The sequence below is a fragment of the Hemicordylus capensis genome, chromosome 5 (genome assembly GCF_027244095.1).
Source record: "Hemicordylus capensis ecotype Gifberg chromosome 5, rHemCap1.1.pri, whole genome shotgun sequence".
Classification (NCBI taxonomy): Eukaryota; Metazoa; Chordata; class Lepidosauria; order Squamata; family Cordylidae; genus Hemicordylus; species Hemicordylus capensis.
Window position 1 is genome coordinate 6,783,896 of NC_069661.1, and position 19,965 is coordinate 6,803,860.

General features: G+C 50.3%; 1 protein-coding gene across 9 annotated transcripts in view; it reads left to right on the forward strand.

Annotated features, from left to right (window-relative positions):
• Nucleotides 1-2,943: 2,943 nt before the first annotated feature.
• LZTS3 (leucine zipper tumor suppressor family member 3) overlaps nucleotides 2,944-19,965 on the forward strand; it is a 119,020-nt gene continuing 101,998 nt past the window's right edge. For all 9 annotated transcript variants that reach the window (XM_053254629.1, XM_053254626.1, XM_053254634.1 and 6 more), the window contains exon 1: nucleotides 2,944-3,241. The gene's annotated coding sequence lies outside the window, so the exon portion shown is untranslated. The remainder of the gene's footprint in view (nucleotides 3,242-19,965) is intronic.

Below are 19,965 nucleotides of genomic sequence, written 5' to 3' on the forward strand. Positions count from 1 at the left end.
GAACCGAACCACCCTGTTTGGTCTGGCCCCAGACCGAACCCCGGGGAGTGGGGTTTGCGATTTATTTATTTTTAAGTTAAAAAATTTTTTTAACCTTTTTCCCTGAAGGGGAAGGTCCTTGAGGCAGCAGGGGGGTCCGTGTGTCAGTGGAGGTTCCCCCTCCCCCCACCGGCCTCCGTTCTCACCCCCTCCAGTCCATTTGGCCAGTTTTTTGGCCCGTTCGAGCCTTCGTATTTTGGCACAGCGGCCATTTTGGTCGCCGCCGCACATGCACAAATGGCCTCTGCGAGGCCTGACATGACCCAGGCCTCACAGAGTCCATTTGCGCATGCATGGGGGAGTCCAAAATAGCCGCTGCACCGAAATACGGAGGCCCAAACAGGCTGAAAAACCGACCGAATGGGCTGGAGGGGGGAGAGAATCATCATCATCCCATCATCCCCAATTCAAATGACAAACAGGGTGGAGTGCCTTCTTTACAAGAAAAGGGGTGGTCAACCTCAGGTTCCTAGCTCTTGTTGGACTACAACTCCAATCATCCCGTCACAATAAATTGTGGGTGGGGATGATGGGAGTTGCAGTCCAACAGTTGGGGAGGCTCAGGTTGTCACCATTGGGCTAAAGGTGTTTTCAAAACAAAATATTTCTTTGAGCAGAAAAAAGGCAACTATGGTCAAACAAAACATGACCAGAAGCATGTACTTAGTGCTTCTATGTCTGCTTTATTTATTTATACACACACACTCACTCACACTAAATAGCCAGACATAAGACCGATTCAGACATTATGCTGCATGAGTGTACAGATGCCTGTACACTCGTACATGTGTTTGTGTGAATGACTGTATCTGTGCTCATTTTAAAAGTGCACCTGGATACAGGCAATTCAAATGCATGGTACAGATAGGAAGTGTACTTCTGTACCGGCATTCAGTATAACATCTGAATGACTGTACCTGTGTACACTGTACACTTGTTGTACAAGTGTTGAACATAACGTGCGAATGGGCCTTGAGAGCCTTGCAGATTCAGACTCCTAGTGCCTTGTCATGGTCCTGATCCAGCTTGTGTGTGTCCTTGCCTCAAGTGTTATTTGTCTATAGTAATAATAATGATGATGATAAATAATATAGCACTTTTCAACAAAACAAGTTCTCAAACTGGTTTACATAGAAAAATGAATAAGAGGGATTCCTGTCCCCAAAGGGCTCACATTCGAAACATAAACAAAAGGCAAGATCTGCAGGAGAAGTGTGCTCGACTACCAAGGGGAATCTATATGGGCTCTCAAAACTTCAGCCACAAACCGGCTGAATATTTAGATTATATGTTCTGACCTAAGTTTAGGAGAGCATTGACCCTTGCTCGTTTGAATGCCCTTCCCTCTGCACTCCTAGCCGGGAAATATAAACGAGTTCCATATGCATTGCGTTGTTGCCCTTGTGGCTCAGGGGATATAGAGTCAGTTGTTCATGTTATTCTGTATCGTCAACTTTATAGGGATGCTCGTATTAAGTTTATTGCGCCTCTCTTAAGGAATCATCCCGGCCATACAGATCAATTTTACTTGGATTTTTTGCTGTCAAATTTTAAATGTTACTTCTATAAATGTGGCCAAGTTTTGTTTTGTTGCATCCAAATTTCATAGAGCTTGTATTAGCAATTTGAATATTTTGTAAATTATAAATGTATTATTTTAAATGTTAAGCTGGTCTAAGGACCGTAATAAATTTACTTACTTACTAAACAAAAGGCAGGCACCAGCAACAGCCCCTGGAAGGATGCTGTGCTGGGGTGGGATAGGACCTTTTGTCATTTTACTTATTTATTTGCTTGCTTGCCATATTTATATGCCGCCCTATTTAAAATCTCAGGGTGGTTTACAATTTCAGACGGGAGGTGGTGATGGGGGTTTGGAGGAGATTTGCAACCATGCTTGCATTTGCAGGGAGGTGGTATATGTTTGTGTGGACGTGCGTCCAGCCTGCAACCTGAAATGATACTACCCTGGGAACATTTAACCTCCTAGTGTTCTGCTGTATGAATCATGCCTACATACTTGCAAGTGGTGGAATCCTGCCCAGGCAGAATGGACTGTGGTAGTTCCGGTTGCCCCTGCAGGTGCTGTTTAAAAATGCACCACACGCACACACAAAGCACATTCACATGTTATGTTCAACACTCGTACAATGAGTGTACAGTGCACACGGGTATAGATCTGTACACAGGTGCAGTCATTCACATGTTTATGCTGAAAGCAGGTATCCTGCATTTGAAAGGACCGTATCCAGGTTCACTTTTATTTATTTATTTTATTTTTTACATTTTATATCCCACTCGTCCTCCAAGGAGCCCAGAGCGGTGCACTACATACTTAAGTGTCTCCTCACAACAAGCCTGTGAAGTAGGTTAGGCTGAGAGAGAAGGGACTGGCCCAGAGTCACCCAGCAAGTCTCATGGCTGAATGGGGATTTGAACTCAGGACTCCTGGTCCTAGTCCAGCACTCTAACCACTACACCACGCTGGCTCTCTTTAAAATGAACACAGGTACAGTCGTTCACGCAAACGCATGTCCGAGTGTACACGCATGTGTACACTCGTTCAGCGTAATGTCTGAATCGGGCTACTCACACGCAAACACGCCACCCTCTCACTGCAGGCAAAAAAATATACACTCATAAAGGAGAGAGACCAAAGACCAAGGATTCCCCCTCGGCGGCCACCGCCGCCTGTAGTTTGATGCCCCCTTAGGGCCGGCTCTCCCCGCGCCGCCGTTTCCCTCTTGCACGTGTGCAGCAGCCCTTTCGCCGGGATGCAGGCTGGAGGAGGAGCGGCGTGGGGAGGGAGGGGTTAAGAGGGCAGGCGACCCCGCCCCGCCTGCATCCCTTTCCCTGATAGGCTGAGGCTGTGGCACGGGGGGCGTGGCCGAGGGCCGGCTGCCGTTTGCCGCAAGAAAGGGGGCAAGATGCGTGTCTTGGGGCGCGCGCGTGTGGATCGGCGGCGCTGGCTGGGGTGAGAGGCGCCCGCCCGGCCCTGCGCGCCTCCCCTCCCTCCGCGAAGTCGCCGCCTCGCCGCACGTCTGGTTGGGGGCCATGGCTTCCCGTGCAAGGAGGGAGGAGAAGTCCGCTTGAAGGCGGCGGGAGAGGAGAGGAGAGGAGAGGACTCTGCGCTGCCGCCCAGGAGAGGATTCGGCCAGCGCGCCTCGCAAGCTGCTGCCTCCAGAGCGCGCCGTCGCGAACAGTAAGGGCGGACGGGCGGACGGGCTTCCCCTGCCCTCGTTGCCCCGCAGGGGTCGGGGCGAGGAGGGGGCAGCGGTGATGAGCCATCAGCACACGCGTGTATGTGTGTGTGGGGGGGGGGGGGCGGGGGCGCGGGTAGAATTGCATGCTGGAGAGGAGGGGTGGTTGCGCTGCGCTGCGCTCCCTTGCGAAGCTGCCCCGGGCGGCCGGGGCGGGGGGCGGCCTGGTCTGATGGCCGTGTTGGGGAGCGAGACTTTGGCGGTGGGGAGGACGGCGGTGGAGGATGTCTCGCTGCGCCTTCGAGCCCCCCTGGACTTGGTTGGCATCCTTCGGGGTTGCCTGCGCGCCCCATCTGACTAAGGGGGGTTAATTCGGGTGGGTGGGAGCGGGCGCATCGCGTTGCCATTTGTGCGTTTTTTAAAAAATAATGGGCCACTTTGTACCTGGGGAGCGACATCGCCTGTTTGCCTCCCTTGTGCGACGTTGTGTTGATAAAGCAGCCCACCCATTGATAAAGGAGGGGTGTGTGTGTGTGTGTTGCATGTGTGGAAGTAAAACCATAAATCCCTTGCAGGTAATCGGTGTCAGGGTTGTGTGTGTGTGTGTGTGTGTGTGTGGTGTGTGTGTGTTTTTCCTTTTGGAGATGATGTCATAAATGGGGTGTCATCCAGTGAGCGAGGTGAGGTGCTGGCGTCCGGGTGATTAACAGGGGATGGCTGCAAATTATGTCATCTGCTTTTTTGGATGCTGCGTACCATTTGGGTGGCGAACTCTTCTTCTAGCCTAAGCAAGGATGCAGCCGCCTAGAAATGCCCAAATGGACTGCATCTGTGTATTTGCAACATTATCTGTCGCTGTAGGGCTGGCAAGAACACACAAATGCCTCCCGGTAGATGTGACAGACACCCTGCCCAGCAGAGTAGAGAGATTAGGTTTGTCCAGCTATTTTTAAGAATGAAATCTCTTCCTTCCTGAAGCCTGTGCATGCATGCATATTATACATCATATGTGTGTGGATCTATGCTATGAATATAAGGATATATATTGCAGCCTCCTACTGTGCAGCGGCCACTAAGCTTGCCAGAGAGCCATCATTTTGAGGAAGAGACCTGATTTTTCAGGGTTTGTCCCTCCTTCCACTACAGCTCCATGGGCGATCACAGAATGGTCTCTCTCTTTCCAGTCCAGTGGCTCTGGGGAGCACTGAAATCCACCAGCAAGCTGGGTCTGTGCAGCCGTAACCTCCCCTCTTCCGTCTTCTCTGTCTGCCAAGGTTTCCTAAAATAGAGAGAGAGAGAGATGTGTGGGAGCTGTATGTCTCCAGCTCACCCTCCTGATTCCTCTTGCCCATCACCCGCTCAAGCTGTGCAGAGCCATCCTCCAGACACTGCTGGAAGCCTCCACGCTGACTTGCACCCGGCCGTAAATTCTCCCGGAGTACCCTCACCAAGGTGGGGGTAGTTGGGGAGAAGTGGCTTGCTCTGCAAAAGCCGGGATCGTCTCTGAGGTTGCCCCCGACACATAATTGGGTCATTATGCATGAAGTGAGAGATACGGTGATGGTTTCCTGAAGCCTGATTTCCCATTTGAGCTGCCTGGGCAAGGCTTTCCCGCCTGCCCCCCAAGAGACGGGCAAAGGGAGCTGATAACTGCAGTGCAGCAGACGCAGACGGAGTAGCAAGAGAGCTCCCTTCGCTGCCGGCCCCTTGCTGTGGGGAACCCGTGCTGATTTTCATGCTGGCTTAGTTGTATGTGATGTAAGCACGTTGGCTGGGGCAGCGCCACCACACACACACACACACACACCACTTGTCTGTGTGCCGTTTCCCCCAGAAGCAAAAGGCTTGCACTAGGCTGGACTGAATTGCAAGCAGCTGAGCTCCTCCCGCGCAGCTTCTGGTTTAGGATCCCTCCGGAGTAAGCGAATACCAGCCATTCTCATGCATCCCGTTGGTCTGAAGCGGCTTCCCACAGAATCTGCAGAGCGTCTGCCTTAGCTGGTAAGCTGGCCGTTCTTTAGGAGGACTCTCTGAGCAGGCACAGCGTATTTCTCCTTGCCCCTGCACACCCATGTCTGGGGGGCAGCTGAAGCCTCGGCCTCTCTTCGCTCCCGTTTTGACCACTGGGGCATGGGCTGAGGGAGGGAAGGAGCACACCGGCATCATCTCGACCACCGCTTCGTGAGGCTGAGGCTGTGCTGTGCATTCTGTCTGGGAGAGGCTGTTTTGCACTGGACAGGGCTGGCCACGGCGTGTTCGCCAGGTGGATGCTTCGGGGCGGTCCACAGGCAAGGCCTGATGATGGTCACGGCCTTCCATTGTCCGTCACATCCAGCGTCTGATAACGTATCTGGGATGCTCTCCTTGCCGCCGGAGGCAGGTTGAGCATCCTGACCAACGGCCACGGTTCGAGCAGGAATTCCCGCTCTTGGGCCGATAGATGTTGTTGAATGACAGCTTCCGTCATTCCCAGCCACACTGGCCAAAGGCTGTTGTGGCTGGGGATGATGGGAGTTGTAGTCCTCCAACATCTGGGACCCTGGGCTGGAAACCCCTTTGTTAGAAGACAGTGCTTTCTGTTGCACTCTCTCCTTAAAAACAAAAACTAGGTTATCATTCGCACTTCCATCCCTCTCTGCCTTCAGTGATCTCAAGGCTGCATATAGGGGCCCTCCAGTTTTTATCCTCACAACAAGCCTGCAAAGCAGACTAGGTTGAGAGAGTGTGACAAGCCCAAGGTCACCTATGCTTCATGGCTGCGTGCAGGGGCGTAGCAAGGGGGTAGGGGCCCCATGTTTGCCTCTCCCTGGTGGCCCCTTGGAGTGAGGGAGATAATGAAAAACATAGGGAGGGGTGGAGCTGGGGGCCCCTCAGGAGCTGGGGGGAGGGTCCGGGTTCTTTGAACCCATCTGCTCAATTATAGCTGCACCCCTGGCTGCGTGGAGGTTTGAGCCTTCTGGTCTGGCACGCCAGGCATTGGATCCTCGTCCCGCCCCTAGTCGCATGCCACTGGACAACCCGCTGTCCTGTGTCCATTGGTTCCAAAATGTGCGCCCCCCCTCCATCTGGCCAGACTAGCACTTCACACGAGAGGAGACCAGCCCCTTTGCCCCCAAGACAAGCTTTTGATCTGCATTTTGACAGTGCTGTGGGGGACACAGCAGAGGGAGGCAAGGCCATTGTAACCTCCACGCACAAGCATATATATGCAGATGTGATTAAAGGCGGTTACAAAGGGCAGAAGGTTGCCGGTTCGAATCCCCGCTGGTACTAGATCGGGCAGCAGCGATACAGGAAGATGCTGGAAGGCATCGTCTCATGTTGTGTGGGAGGAGGCCATGGTCAACCCCTCCTGTATTCTACCAAAGACCACCACAGGGCTCTGTGGGTGCCAGGAGTCGAAACTGACTTGACGGCACACTTTACCTTTACAAAGGGCTACCCCACCTGATGCCACAGAGGGAGAGGAGAGCCAGCAAAGCTGGCTCCATTGGCTTGGCTGACGCTAGCAGCCTCTTGGCTCTTCCGGAGCAGTCTCCTCCGTGGCCCTTGCACCCAATTGCTGGTGTAACTTGGAGGTTTGGTGCCTGGATTGGCTTGTCTTCCTCTTCCCTCCCTGCCCCCTTTCTCTCTTGTATGGTGTCTGTGCAGCGGCAGCCTTCCCTGAGTCCAGTGTTCCCTCTAAGGCGTGCACATGCTCCTGTGTTTTTTGATGTCCGCTCAGTCAATTTTAGATCCCGCTCAGGTTGAATCAGGAAGGCCCCTCTCTGAATGCACATGGTGCGCACGCACTGCCTGGATACTGCCGCCCAGAACAAAACTCATTCCGCACACAGATGGAAAAAATGGGAGAGGACACTGCCTGGGTCCTTCTCCTCTTCCACACATCGTTGGCCATACTATGATGAAAGATCGTTTTCCTTTACCATCCCTCCGGTTCCACCGATGCTCAGAAATTCCTGCCCGTGGCACCAGTGTCTGGTCGGTTGCTCCACTTATTACTGCATGCGCCCATGTTGATGTGCCCAAAGCAGGAGCAGAGGACCAACAACAGCAAATGTTTATCTACTGCTTTTCAACAAAAGTGCTCAAAGTGGTTTAGATGGATGGATGGATAAGATGGCTCCATGTCCCAAAGGGGCTCACAGTCTAAGTATGAGGTAATATACGGTAGACACCAGCCACAATCACGGGAGGGATGCTGTGTTGTGGCTGGATACGGCCATTTAGGAACATAGGAAGCTGCCTTCTACCGAGTCAGACCATTGGTCTATCTATCTAGCTCAGTATTGTCTACACAGACTGGCAGCGGCTTCTCCAAGGTTGCAGGCAGGAGACTCTCTGCCTCTATCTCTATCTTGGAGATACTCCCAGGGAAAAGGACTTGGAACCTTCTGCATGCGAGCACATAGATGCATTTCCCAGAGTGGCCCCATCTCCTAAGGGGAATATCTTACAGTGCTCACATGTACTTTCCCATTCAAATGCAAACCAGGGTGCATCCTACTTAGCAAAGGGGGCATTGAATGCTTGCTGCCACAAGACCAGATCTTCCAGTTGCTCTCCCCCAGCAAACTTTCAAAGGTACCTTTTACTAAGTTAGCAGGGGTTCTTAGAACAGAGCAGTAAGACAAATATACGTATATTTATATATGCTTTGCATAAACATTTAAAAAAAAGAATGTGGAGAAGATTTGTATGCTTTATACTTGAACTTTGTGTGATTGTTTTTCCCCTTAAGAATGAAACTCTGTAGGTAACCTCTTGCCATTCTTTTATTAAAATATGCTAGGGTTGCCAGGGCCCAGAGGAATTGCTTCAGCTGTGGGGAGGGACTGGGGCTTAGTGGCTCAGCACTTACTTTGTACCCAGGTTCAGTCCCTGGTATCTCCAGGTAGTTCTCGGAAATGTCCTTATGAGACATTTCCAAGTGGATTTGGAGCTGTCTTGTCATCCGTTATAGCAGGCCTGCTCAATTTAGGGCCCCCGCCAAGCTGGGTTTGTTTGTTTTTTGGGGGGGGGACTACAACTCCCATAATCCCCAGCCACAGTGGCCCATAGCAAGGGATTATGGGAGCCGTGGGCCAACATCTGCAGGAGGGCCGAAGTTGAGCAGCCCTGTGTTATAGTGTCGACCAGGGGTTGCCATACGGGGGTGTTCCAGATGTTGCTACAATAAATTGTAACTGGGGGTGATGGGAGTTGTTCAGCAACATCTGGAGGACCACTGGTTGGGAACCCCTGGTGTGGACAATACTGGGCTAGATGGACCAAGGGCCTGTCTCGGGGGGTGGGGGTGGAGGCAGCCCCTAGGTTACTGCCCAGCCCTGAAGTGGAAAATTGACCCCTACCTGTGTAAGGTGGAGAGTGTAGATCAGGGGTGGGGAACCTTGGCACTCCAGCTGTTGTTGAACTACAACTCCCATCGCCCCCAGCCACAATAATTGTGGCTGGGGGTGATGGGAGTTGTAGTTCAACAACAGCTGGAGTGCCAAGGTTTCCCACCCCTGGTGTAGATGGTGCTGGCTTGCTGCTGTTCAGTGCTGGAGAGGAAATGGCAGAAAGCCACCCTGCGCACTCCTGGGTGGGGGCCAGGGCTGATGGCGCCCCCACAGCCCAGCTCCCCCAGTGTGGCGAGTGCTGCTGGCTGGCCCCTCTGTCTCATGCTCCCTCTGCCTCTTCCTTCCCTCCAGCAACAACCGTGGCTGCTGTCCAGACCGCTTTTTGCTGGAGGGACGAGGGCGTGGGGGTAAGCGCCATTGCAGGCTTAGCCGCACAGCAGCACCTGCCTTGCGTGCACTGGGCAGACCGGCAGTGGCGGTGGGCCCCAGCAGCGGAGGTGGGGCCTTTGGCAGCAAGCCGGGGAGTTGGTGCTCACGGCAGGCAGTGGGGAAGGGTGCCTGCACTTATCACCCGGTGGCACGCTCGCCACCTGCGGCCCGTCATCCGCTCGCCTCACTTTGTGAGGTGAGTGTGTACGACTTGCTTACTGTGAGGAACGCTGGAGTACGGCTCAGAATGGTCTACACAGACTGGCAGCAACTTCTCCAAGGCTGCAGATGGGAGACTCTCAGTCCTCTCTTGGAGATGCTGCCAGAGAGGGGACTGGGAAGCTTCTGCACGCAAGCAGGCAGATGCTCCTCCCAGAGTGGCCCCATCCCCTCAGGGGAATCTCCTACGGTGCTCGCACATGTAGTTTCCCATTCAAATGCAAACCAGGGCAGACCCTGCTTAGCAAAGGGGACAAGTCATTCTTGCTACCACCAGACCAGACTCATTCTCCAGGCCAGCTCTCCTCCTCAGACTCCCACAGGTTAAACCCCCCCCCCCCGCAATGGGTTTATGAATAGGCCCTCAAATTATCTATTTATACAGGGATCCACAAATTTAGGCTTAGCTCACTAGCCAGCCATTATTTGTGGTCGCCACCGATCCCCTCTCTTTCCTCAGATCCTTTTCTGGTGCATAGGTAGAGGGCTTAGGAGAGAAGCAGGTCTTCTCTCTCTTGCACTGGAATATGGAGAGGGCAAGAAACCGTGGGAGCCTTCCCCTACTGCTCTGGAAGGATTCCTACCTTTCCTTAAGGGTAAAGTGTGCCGTCGTGTCAGTGTTGACTCCGGGCAACCACAGGGTGGTAGAATACAGGAGAGGTTGACCATTGCCTCCTCCCATGCAGTATGAGATGATGCCTTTCAGCATCTTCCTATATTGCTGCTGCCTGATATAGGTTTCTCCCATAGTCTGGGAAACCTTCCAGTGGAGATACCTTCTCAGAAATGGCAGTGGAAAGGAGACCTCTAGGGAAGAGCTCTTTGTGGTGCCGTGTGTCCTGCTCACCTGAGGGCAGTGAGCATGTGCCGATGGCGAGCTGGCAAGTGGATTTGCAGAGGCCTGTAATTACATAAAGCAGCTCACTCGCTCACTGACATGAAAATCCCAGACCAAAGGACGAAAGATAGAAACTTGTCCTTTTCACAGGTAGTTCCAGACCTCACCCAGAGTACAAGAAAAGTAAAAAAGCTTGGAAAAATCCAGTGATTTCCCAGAGAATGTGGAGAAAAACCTCCCATTGCAAAAACATGGGGAATGATGTTTTCAGACACATTTTGGCAGTTTTCTCGGGTACTTTTAGAGACCAAAAGTCTGGACCTTTGCAGAATGATGGAGAAACAAACTATATGATTTCAGCTCACTGCATTTCAGCCCGTGTTGGATTTCCAGAATATTTGCTTAAGAAATGGAAACACATGAAGAATTGCATACTAGATACCTTCGTCCATCCATCTCATTCAGTCTCCTAGAGTTTGTATTTTCAAGGGTTCTTGGCAGCAACAGTATTAGATGCTCAAAACATAATGGCTATTCTGAAGGGAGAGTGCATGGTCATTTCGTGGCACAGGAGGAATGCTTGCCAACTGCAAGCCCTTTCACTAGTTTTCTGGGTAATAATTTAGCTAACCGGGCCGGCCTTTTGTGTCCTGGTCTGTGGCATAGGCTAACTCTGTCTGGTGTTCTTTTTAGTGATTTGAAATGGTTTCTTTTGCTTGTTGATTTGTATTTCTACCTGTATGTTTTATCCCTTGGATTGCGAGCCACCTTGAAATGTTTTTATAAAGGGTGGAATATAAATTACAATACTCCATTTATAGCTTCCATTCCATTCTGCTTGTTAAAGAGTTCCATCTAACTCCAATGTGCATATTCTTGCCCGAAAAGAAAGAAAGCATGTCGCTTTTTCTTAAGTGCACCAAAGCTTTGATGCAAAATGGCTAAGGGGATGCTTTCTCATTTGATGAACGACTGTTTGGCTGGGGTGAGGCAAACTTTGGGGTTACACATAACCATTTGCATGGCAGACTGAACAAAAGATGCCATTGTGGGATGAGTGCAAATAGCAGGAAAGGAGCCTTCGCTCACACCTACTCTTAGACAGGGCTGTGTGTGTGCTTGGTAATTTGAAAAAGAATCAAAACCCACTGTCAAGGGAATGAAAAGTGCACCAAGGAAAGCTGGGTTCTCCAGCCTGTGTGCCTCCTGCAAACTTGCTTTGCATAATGTACACTATAGTTTTTGATTTATTACTATTGCTTCTGCCAGTCTCCAGAGGAAAGTTGCTTTTCAGGGCAGTGAGCATCTTTCAGCATCTCCTCTGGCTTCAGAGATGCCACAGTCATTGTCCGGACCCTTCCCAGCATCTCTCTGCAACCACAAGGGCTAGAAACCATGTTTTTGAAAAGTCAGCAGCAATAATTAAGAAGCTGAATTCTGTGGTCAATACCACATCGGTAGCTTAGTTGCGGGTACGTTAACCCTCTCCTGCCCAGCTGCCAATGCGATGGCCGGATTCTCTTCTTCATGCATCTGTGGGTGAGCTGACCAGGCATGTGACCAATTGCAGTGTGTAAGGGGTGGTTCTGCCAAAGCCTTACCAGTTCACACTAGTAAGGCAGGTAAAGGTAAAGTGTGCCATTGAGTCGATTTCGTCTCCTGGTGTCCCCAGAGCCCTGTGGTTGTTTTTTGTAGAATACAGGAGGGGTTTACCATTGCCTTCTCCTGCACAGTATGAGATGATGCCTTTCAGCATCTTTCCTATATCGCTGCTGCCTGAGAGCCAGCCTGGTGTAGTGGCTAGAGTGCTGGACTAGGAGCGGGGAGACCCGAGTTCAAATCCCCATTCAGCCATGAGACTTGCTGGGTGACTCTGGGCCAGTCACTTCTCTCTCAGCCTAACCTACTTCACAGGGTTGTTGTGAGGAGAAAACGCAAGTATGTAGTACACCGCTCTGGGCTCCTTTGAGGAAAAGCGGGATATAAATGTAATAATAATAGTATAGGTGTTTCCCATAATCTGGGAAACATACCAGTGGGGATTCGAACTGGCAACCTTCTGCTTGTTAGTCAAGCATTTCCCTGCTGTGCCACTTAAGGTGGTCCCTCTTTTTCTGTGTCTTGGCTGACGCATGGGGGGGATGGGTCAGGTGAGTGGACTGGCCTGTCAGCCCTTACTCCATTCAAAATATAGCCACCCTAAACATGTAACAGGAGCTACATTTGTGCAGAATACTTTCAGTCTTCTGCCAGTAATCACCATATGTTTGAAATATTTCCAGAAAAAACTTCTGACTGTGAGAATATTTGCTAAATTCCCCCCCTTTAAAAAAATCCAGTTTGATATCAGTATTTTCTTCTGTCTGCTACAATTTTTGGTGTAGCAGGCAGAAGACAATACTGAATTTTCTCGTCCTTTCCCCATTTCTCCCACTCTCCATGCTGTGCTTTCTTCTTTCCAGAGTAGTACCTGGGCGCACCTTCCGTTCATTACACAAAATGTAGCCGTACGTAAGCCAGGGTGTAGCCTGTGGAGCAGCCTTGTCCTGACGCAGTGTTGACCCACCGCCTAACTTGCCATTGCATGTCCACACCAGGACTACACAACTTTGGCCTCCAGCCGTTGTTCGACTATGGTTCCCATCACCCCCAGCCACTGTGTCCAGTAGTCTAGGATTATGGGACCTGTAGTCCAACAGCAGCTGGAGAGCCAAAGTTGTGCAGCCCTGGTCTACACGGACTGGTAGCATCTCTCCAGGGTTTCAGGCAGGTGCCGTGGGAAAGATGGGGGTTGAACTTGGGACCTTCCACATGCAAAGCGGCGGCTCAAGCCCTGAGCTGCGTCATCATCACTAATGCATATGAAGCTGCCTTTTACTGAGTCAGACCATTGGTTAATATGGCTCAGGACTGACTTCACTGACTGGCAGCAGCAACTCCTCAGTGTTCCAGAGAAAGATCTTTTCCCAGCCTACCTGGAGATGCTAAGGATTGGAGCTGGGAGCTTCTGTGCACAAAGCAGGCCCTCTATCCATGAGCCTCTTTCACATACATGATCAGATTGTCCAAAATTGTGGGGGCTTCCTCAGAGAGGGGCAGAGAAAGCTAGAGAGGATCATAGAGCCCTTGTCTGTCTGACTTTGTTATTGTTCTGTGCTTATCTTATCTCTCCCTTTTTAGCAGAGAGATCATTTTCCCTAGCAGTTGGGAATGTGGGTGGTGGGTGGGTGGGATAGCTAGCTACGAAGGAGTCATGAGAGAACCATAGATGAACAAGCAGAAAGGTGGCCGGTGGCTATATAATTTAGATTGCCAGGAAATCTAGGACCAACAAATGGAAGTACTTTTTCATACAACGCATAATCAACTTGTGGAATTCTCTGCCACAAGATGTGATGACAGCCAACAAACTGGAAGGCTTTAAGAGGGGTTTGCATAACTTCATGGAGGTCTATCATCGGCTACTAGTAGGAGGGCTGAAGGCCACCTCCAGCCTCAGAGGCAGGATGCCTCTGAGTACCAGTTGCAGGGGAGTAACAGCAGGAGAGAAGGCATGCCCTCAACTCCTGCCTGTGGCTCCCAGCGGCATCTGGTGGGCCACTGTGCGAAACAGGATGCTGGACTAGATGGGCCTCCTTGGGCCTGATCCAGCTGGGCTGTTCTTATGTTTTCCAGCTTTCTCTATTGGTCTCTGAAGGAGCCTGTTCCCAACAGCAAGAGCCAGATTTACATGTAGCTACTTTGCATGTCATGAACATAATGGGCAATTAATGGCACAGCGGGGAAATGACTTGTATAGTGAGCCAGAGGTTGCTGGTTCAAATCCCTGCTGGTCTGTTTCCCAGACTAAGGGAAACCCCTATATCGGGCAGCAGCGATATAGGAAGGTGCTGAAAGGCATCATCTCACACTGTGTGGGAGGAGGCCATGGTAAACCCCTCCTGTATTCAACCAAAGAAAAACCACAGGACTCTGTGGTCGCCAGGAGTCGACACCAACTCAAGGGCACAACTTTACTTTACTTTAGGCTTGTAGTCCACTGGGTGGTCCTAGCCACTTGGGGATCACACACTGAATGGGATGCAGCTGTGTAGTACAGCCAATAAGCTCTGGTTGTTTCATGCTGCTGAGGGCAAACAATGCTGAGAGACAGCGGGCATGTAGAAGAGAGGGCAGTTCAGGGAAACAGGTGGGGAATTTTTTGTAGCATTGACAAACAACTGTCAAATGGGTGTGTCCTAAAAACGTCGCCAAAAGCTAGTGAGCAGATTCGTTGCGTGCCCCAAAGAGACACATCCCCTTGCTAGCAGGTCATTTTTAACTGGGGGTGCTGGGGACAGAAGTTTCAGACCACCTGCAAGCCAGGCTCCCTCCCTGGTTCAACTAAGCATGTATGTATGTATGTATGTATGTATGTATGTATGTATGTATTTATTTATTTATTTATTTATTTATTTTATTGTTAAATTTATACCCCGCCTTTCATTAAGAAAAATCCCAAGGCGGCTCACAATAAAATTTAAAAACAAGATTATAAAAAAGGCACATTAAAACACTGAGCTAAAAAATATAAAGACAAATCTGATTTTTTTTTTTTAAAAAAAAAAATTAAAACACAAGCATAGAAAAGCATAAACAAGCATTCTGTGTTGACACAGAAGCGACGTCCGGAAGAGAACCCTGCTAGCTTTTCCACAGCTGCTGGGCTCCATATATATGTGTGTGTACACTCACACTCACACACTGCCCCATATATATAATATATACTGCCCCATACAAAAGTCCCTGGGTAGTTCACAATCGACTTTTGACAATTACTATATGTAAATTGTCAGTTACTATATATGCTATGGAGAGCTGGTCTTGTGGTAGCAAGCATGACTTGTCCCCGTAGCTAAGCAGGTTGCATCTGAATGGGAGACTAGAATGTGAGCACTATAAGATATTCCCCTCAAGGGATGGAGCAGAAGGTTCCAGGTTCCTTGCCTAGCTTCTCCAAGATAGGGCTGAGAGAGATTCCTGCCTGCAACCTTGGAGAAGCCACTGCCAGTCTGTGTAGACAATACTGAGCTAGATAGACCAATGGTCTGACTCAGTATATGGCAGCTTCCTATGTTCCTAAAGTTGGAGGCTTGTTCTTGGAAATGTTGGGGAGGTGGGGGCTGAAAGGAAACATTATCAGTGGTGAAGACACTTTCCCTGATAGCTGGTGGTTTCTATTCCCTGCCTCTCCCCCTGCTCAGAACAATGCCGTGTCTTGAAGGGCTCCCTGGGAGACAAAAGGCATCCGACTGATTTTTGTTGCTGCTGCTGTTGCCAGCATCTGTTTTGAAGAAGCAGTGGAAACGTTTCCAGCAGCTTCCATGTTTATTTCCCAGAAGCCTCCACAAAACCATGCTACAAGATGGTGGCTGCTCCCACTCACCCCTTGAAATTATCAAAACGATGCAGCACCATTCCAAGGGGTTATTCTGAGTGTGTGTGTGTGTGTGTGTGTGTGTGTGTTGCAGCTGCAAAATGGGTGCAAAAGCTGTGCCAGAGTGGTTTCATTTCCACCAACATAAAGTGTGCCATCAAGTCGATTTTGACTCCTGGCGCCCGCAGAGCCCTGCGGTTGTCTTTGGTAGAACACATGAGGGGTTGACCATTGCCTCCTCCAGATGGCTTTCAGCACCTTCCTATATCGCTGCTGCCCTATATAGTACCAGCGGGGATTTGAACCGGCAACCTTCTGCTTGTTAATTTATTTATTTTATTGTATTTTATACATTTCTATACCGCCCCAAACCAAAGTCAAGCATTTCCCCGCTGTGCCACCAGCATACCCTCCCCTAAAATTTGAGCCCAAACCCATCAAATTAAGAACGTTTAGTTTGGCCCTGCGAATGATCTTGGCCAAGTTTGTCCCTCAAGGAATGGGTGCCGCCTGGTGCATCAGCCTCCACCAGTAAATTTCTTCCAATTTAAAGTGCTGGTTTTAGCCTTTAAAACTCCGAGAGGAGAGTTGGTCTTGTGGTAGCAAGCATGACTTGTCCCCTTTGCTAAGCAGGGTCTGCCCTGGTTGATTATGAATGGGAGACTACATGTGTGAGCACTGTCAGAGATTCCCCTTAGGGGATGGAGCCGCTCTGGGAAGAGCAAAGGTTCCAAGTTCCCTCCCTGGCAGCATCTCCAAGAGAGGGCTGAGAGAGATTCCTGCCTTGGAGAAGCCGCTGCCAGTCTGTGAAGACAATACTGAGCCCGATGGACCAATGGTCTGACTCAGTAGAAGGCAGCTTCCTATGTTCCTCACTCTAAATGGCTTGGAACCAGGTTACCTGAAAGAGCATCTTGCTCCATATTCCCCTAACCAGACCTTCAGATCTCCTTCAGAGGTCCTTCTCTGAGTGCTCCCCACAAATGAGGTGAGGCAGGCTAGGGAGAGGGTCTTTTTGGCCATGGCACCCCAGTGATGAAACAGCCTCCCCAGAGTCATCGCTATCTTCTTTTAGATGCCAGGTAAAGACCTCGTTTCTCCCTTAGAACAGGAGATCATGGCTCACAAAGGGCTACCTTCTTGCTCTCAATAATTCAGGTGTTGTTTTTAAAAGTTATTGTTCTGTTGTGTTTTATCCTCATTTAATGTGTGTTTAATTGTATGTTTTATTTTACTGTTTATTATTTTGTTTTGTGAGCTACCCAGAGCACAATTATGGAGCAACCATACACATAAAGTTTATCATCTATCTATCTATCTATCTATCTATCTATCTATCTATCTATCTATCTATCTATTTCTCCTAGGCGTACCTGTCGCTAATCCCATGTGTGGCAGCTCTCATGAGAGTTCGTGAGCAGCTGCCCATTAGCAATGGGGACAGGAGAAAATAGGGATGCTGGCCCCAGTGGGCGGCCAGCCGACGGGAGCAGGTGATTGTGGGCTGGGCTGGCCGCCGGGAATTGGCTGGCGGGCGGGCAGGAGGAGGTGGTGGGCCGGTTTTCCAGCTAGCCTTTCAGCCAGAAACTGCAGACGGGGGTGGGGAGGAAGAAGCAGGCTGCTCCTGCCAGTGGGCGGCCGGCTGGCATGAACAGTGGCCTGGCCAGCATGAACAGCAGGTGGCAGGCCAGCCTGGCCCTCGAGAATGGGTGGGCGGGTGGGAGGAGGTGGCGGGCCGGCTTGCTGGCCGGGTGGGCGAAGCGGGCGGGGGACTGGGGAGAAGTGGGCCGGCCGGGCCGGTGGAGGCGCTGATGCTCTGCACCTGGCCCAGCAAGTTATTATTTATTATTATTATCCAGCCAAACCTCCATCTTATCCGGGCATCCCAGTATCCTCCCCACCGAACAGCTTATCTTTTATGAGGGAAATGGCACACTATTTGGAACCACGTAGACTTGCAAAAGTGCATAAAGAGCCAGCGTGGTGTAGTGGTTAGAGTGCTGGACCAGGACCGGGGAGACCCGAGTTCAAATCCCCATTCAGCCATGAGACTAGCTGGGTGACTCTGGGCCACTCACTTCTCTCTCAGCCTAGCCTACTTCACAGGGTTGTTGTGAAAGAAAAACTTAAGTATGTAGTATACTGCTCTGGGCTCCTTGGAGGAAGAGCGGGGTATAAATGTAATAATAATAATAATTAATAATAAATAAAGCAAGATCTACTTCTGTCAGTATGAAGCTGCCTTCAGTTACATAGGAGGAGAGCTGGTCTTGTGGCAGCAAGTGTAAATTGTCCCCTTTGCTAAGCAGGGTCTGTCATGGTTTGCATTTGGATGGGTGACTACATGTGAGCGCTGCGAGATATTCCCCTTAGGTCAGGGGATGATGGGAGTTGTAGTTCATCAACAGCCGAAGAGCCAAGGTTGCCTACCCCTCCCTCAGGGGCTGGGGCCATCATTCAGTGGTAGAGCATCTGCTTGCATGCAGAAGGTCCCAGGTTCACTCCCTGGCAGCATCCCCAGGTAGGTCTGAGAGAATCTCCTGCCTGAAACCTCGGAGAAGCCACTGCCAGTCAGTGCAGACAATTTTGAGCTTAATGAACCAATATTCTGACTGTATAAGGCAGATTCCTGTGTTCCTAAATGTTACTGAGAGTTGTAATGCTTATTGGTTTTTGTATTATCAAATGGGTAAGGTGTGTGTGTGTGTGTGTGTGTGCGCGCGTGTGTCTTTTCCCATTGGAAACCTTATTTTGAACTGGCAACCTGAATTACTTGTTTTCTTCTTTCTGCTTGGGTTCCTTTTTTGAACAGCATTCAAGTCATGGTTCAGGTTCAGGTTCAAAGGGAAGCAGTAATGGTTTGGACCAGTTCTTTGTTTTTAGCGTGGGTCCAGTTCTCTGCCTTTCGATAAGTGTGTGTGATCTTTTCTAGAGCCACTTCACCAATGGGGAAGCAGAGGCTGGCAAGGCATCAAGAGGGCTTTGCAGGGGGCCTCATCCTGCCAGGTTTCAGCCTGCTGGCTCCTGACAGTGAATTAAATTAGAGCTGTTGAAGCAGAAATCTTCCTGGATCCAGCAAGGCATCTACATATTATTTTATATTAATATTTTTGCATTGCTCGACTGGAGTTAGCTGGCAGCGAATCTGCCGCTCTTTAAGGAGCTTTTGGAGTGGAATTTTAGTGGCAGATTAAAAGATTATTAAGAAGCCAGGCTGGATTTGGTGCCATACTTCCAGTCAAGGCTATTTAGAGAAGGATTTTTTGGTCCTCTTGCTCTGTGCAGGCTGACCTTAATGTTAACTTGAGAACCTGCCTGACAATGAGAATCCAAACAAGGAAGAAGCGGTCTCCTTTCAGCTGGCTCAGGCAAGATGTTCACGCATTAACCTTGCCAGGAGGGAATCTGGGGGTGGGGAGAAGGAAGTTTGGCACCCTCTGCTCCTATTTCTAGCAGTGGTTTGACAGGCAGAAATTCAAAAGGTGCAGCTCCCCCCCCGCAAAGAGATGCAGTGCTGGAGAAGAGGTTCAGGTTTTGAATGTCTGCCTGTTCATATATTCATTATTTCTTATACACTTCTCCTAAAGGCAGGGTATCAAAAAGAAGACAACCTGATGTGGGTGGAGGCTTCAGAGAGCAGCTGAAGCCACTGTGAATCCGGACTGGCCCTGCTTGCCTCATTATCCCCTTGCTGAGGCATCCTTTCCCATCCCAGCCCTATTTCCCACATGAGATTCTCACACTTTAAATCGGGGAGTTATAGAAGCTGACGCTGTCACTGTCGGCTGATCTGGGCGCCAGCCTGCCCTGCTTTTCCTTTCTGCCAGGTCAGCCATTTCGCCACTCTGTGGGTCCCCCGGGAAGAGAATGCTAGGGGAGGAGGCTGGTGGGCCCTGAAGCACCTACACCCAAAAGGTTGGAGCTGTGGGGGCCATCTTTTCTTTCTTCTTCCCTGTGGCCATGATACTGCTTTTTGTGGCGGATGAGTTCAGCATGTAAGAACTGCCTTGCCGGATTAGGCATTGGTAAAGGTAAAGTGTGCCGTCAAGTCAGTGTCAACTCCTGGCGTCCACAGAGCCCTGTGGTTGTCTTTGGTAGAATACAGGAGGGGTTGACCATGGCCTCCTCCCGCGCAGTATGAGATGATGCCTTTCAGCATCTTTCCTATATCGCTGCTGCCTGATACAGGTGTTTCCCATAGTCTGGGAAACATAACAGTGGAGATTTGAACCAGCAACCTCTGGCTTGCTAGGCAAGTCATTTCCCCGCTGTGCCATTAGGTGGCTTGGGCAGAAGGGTAGGTGGTCGCGTTTGCTTTCCAGCGGCTTGCTAGCTGTCCTTTTGGGTACTCCTAAGCGGAAAATGAAGTTGAGCATCCTCAGCATCTGGTATTTCGAGGGATGCTGTTTGTCTCCTGGGAGGCTCCATTGGTACCTGTCCACTAGCACAGGGTTTCCCAAGTTGGATCCCCAGATACTGTTG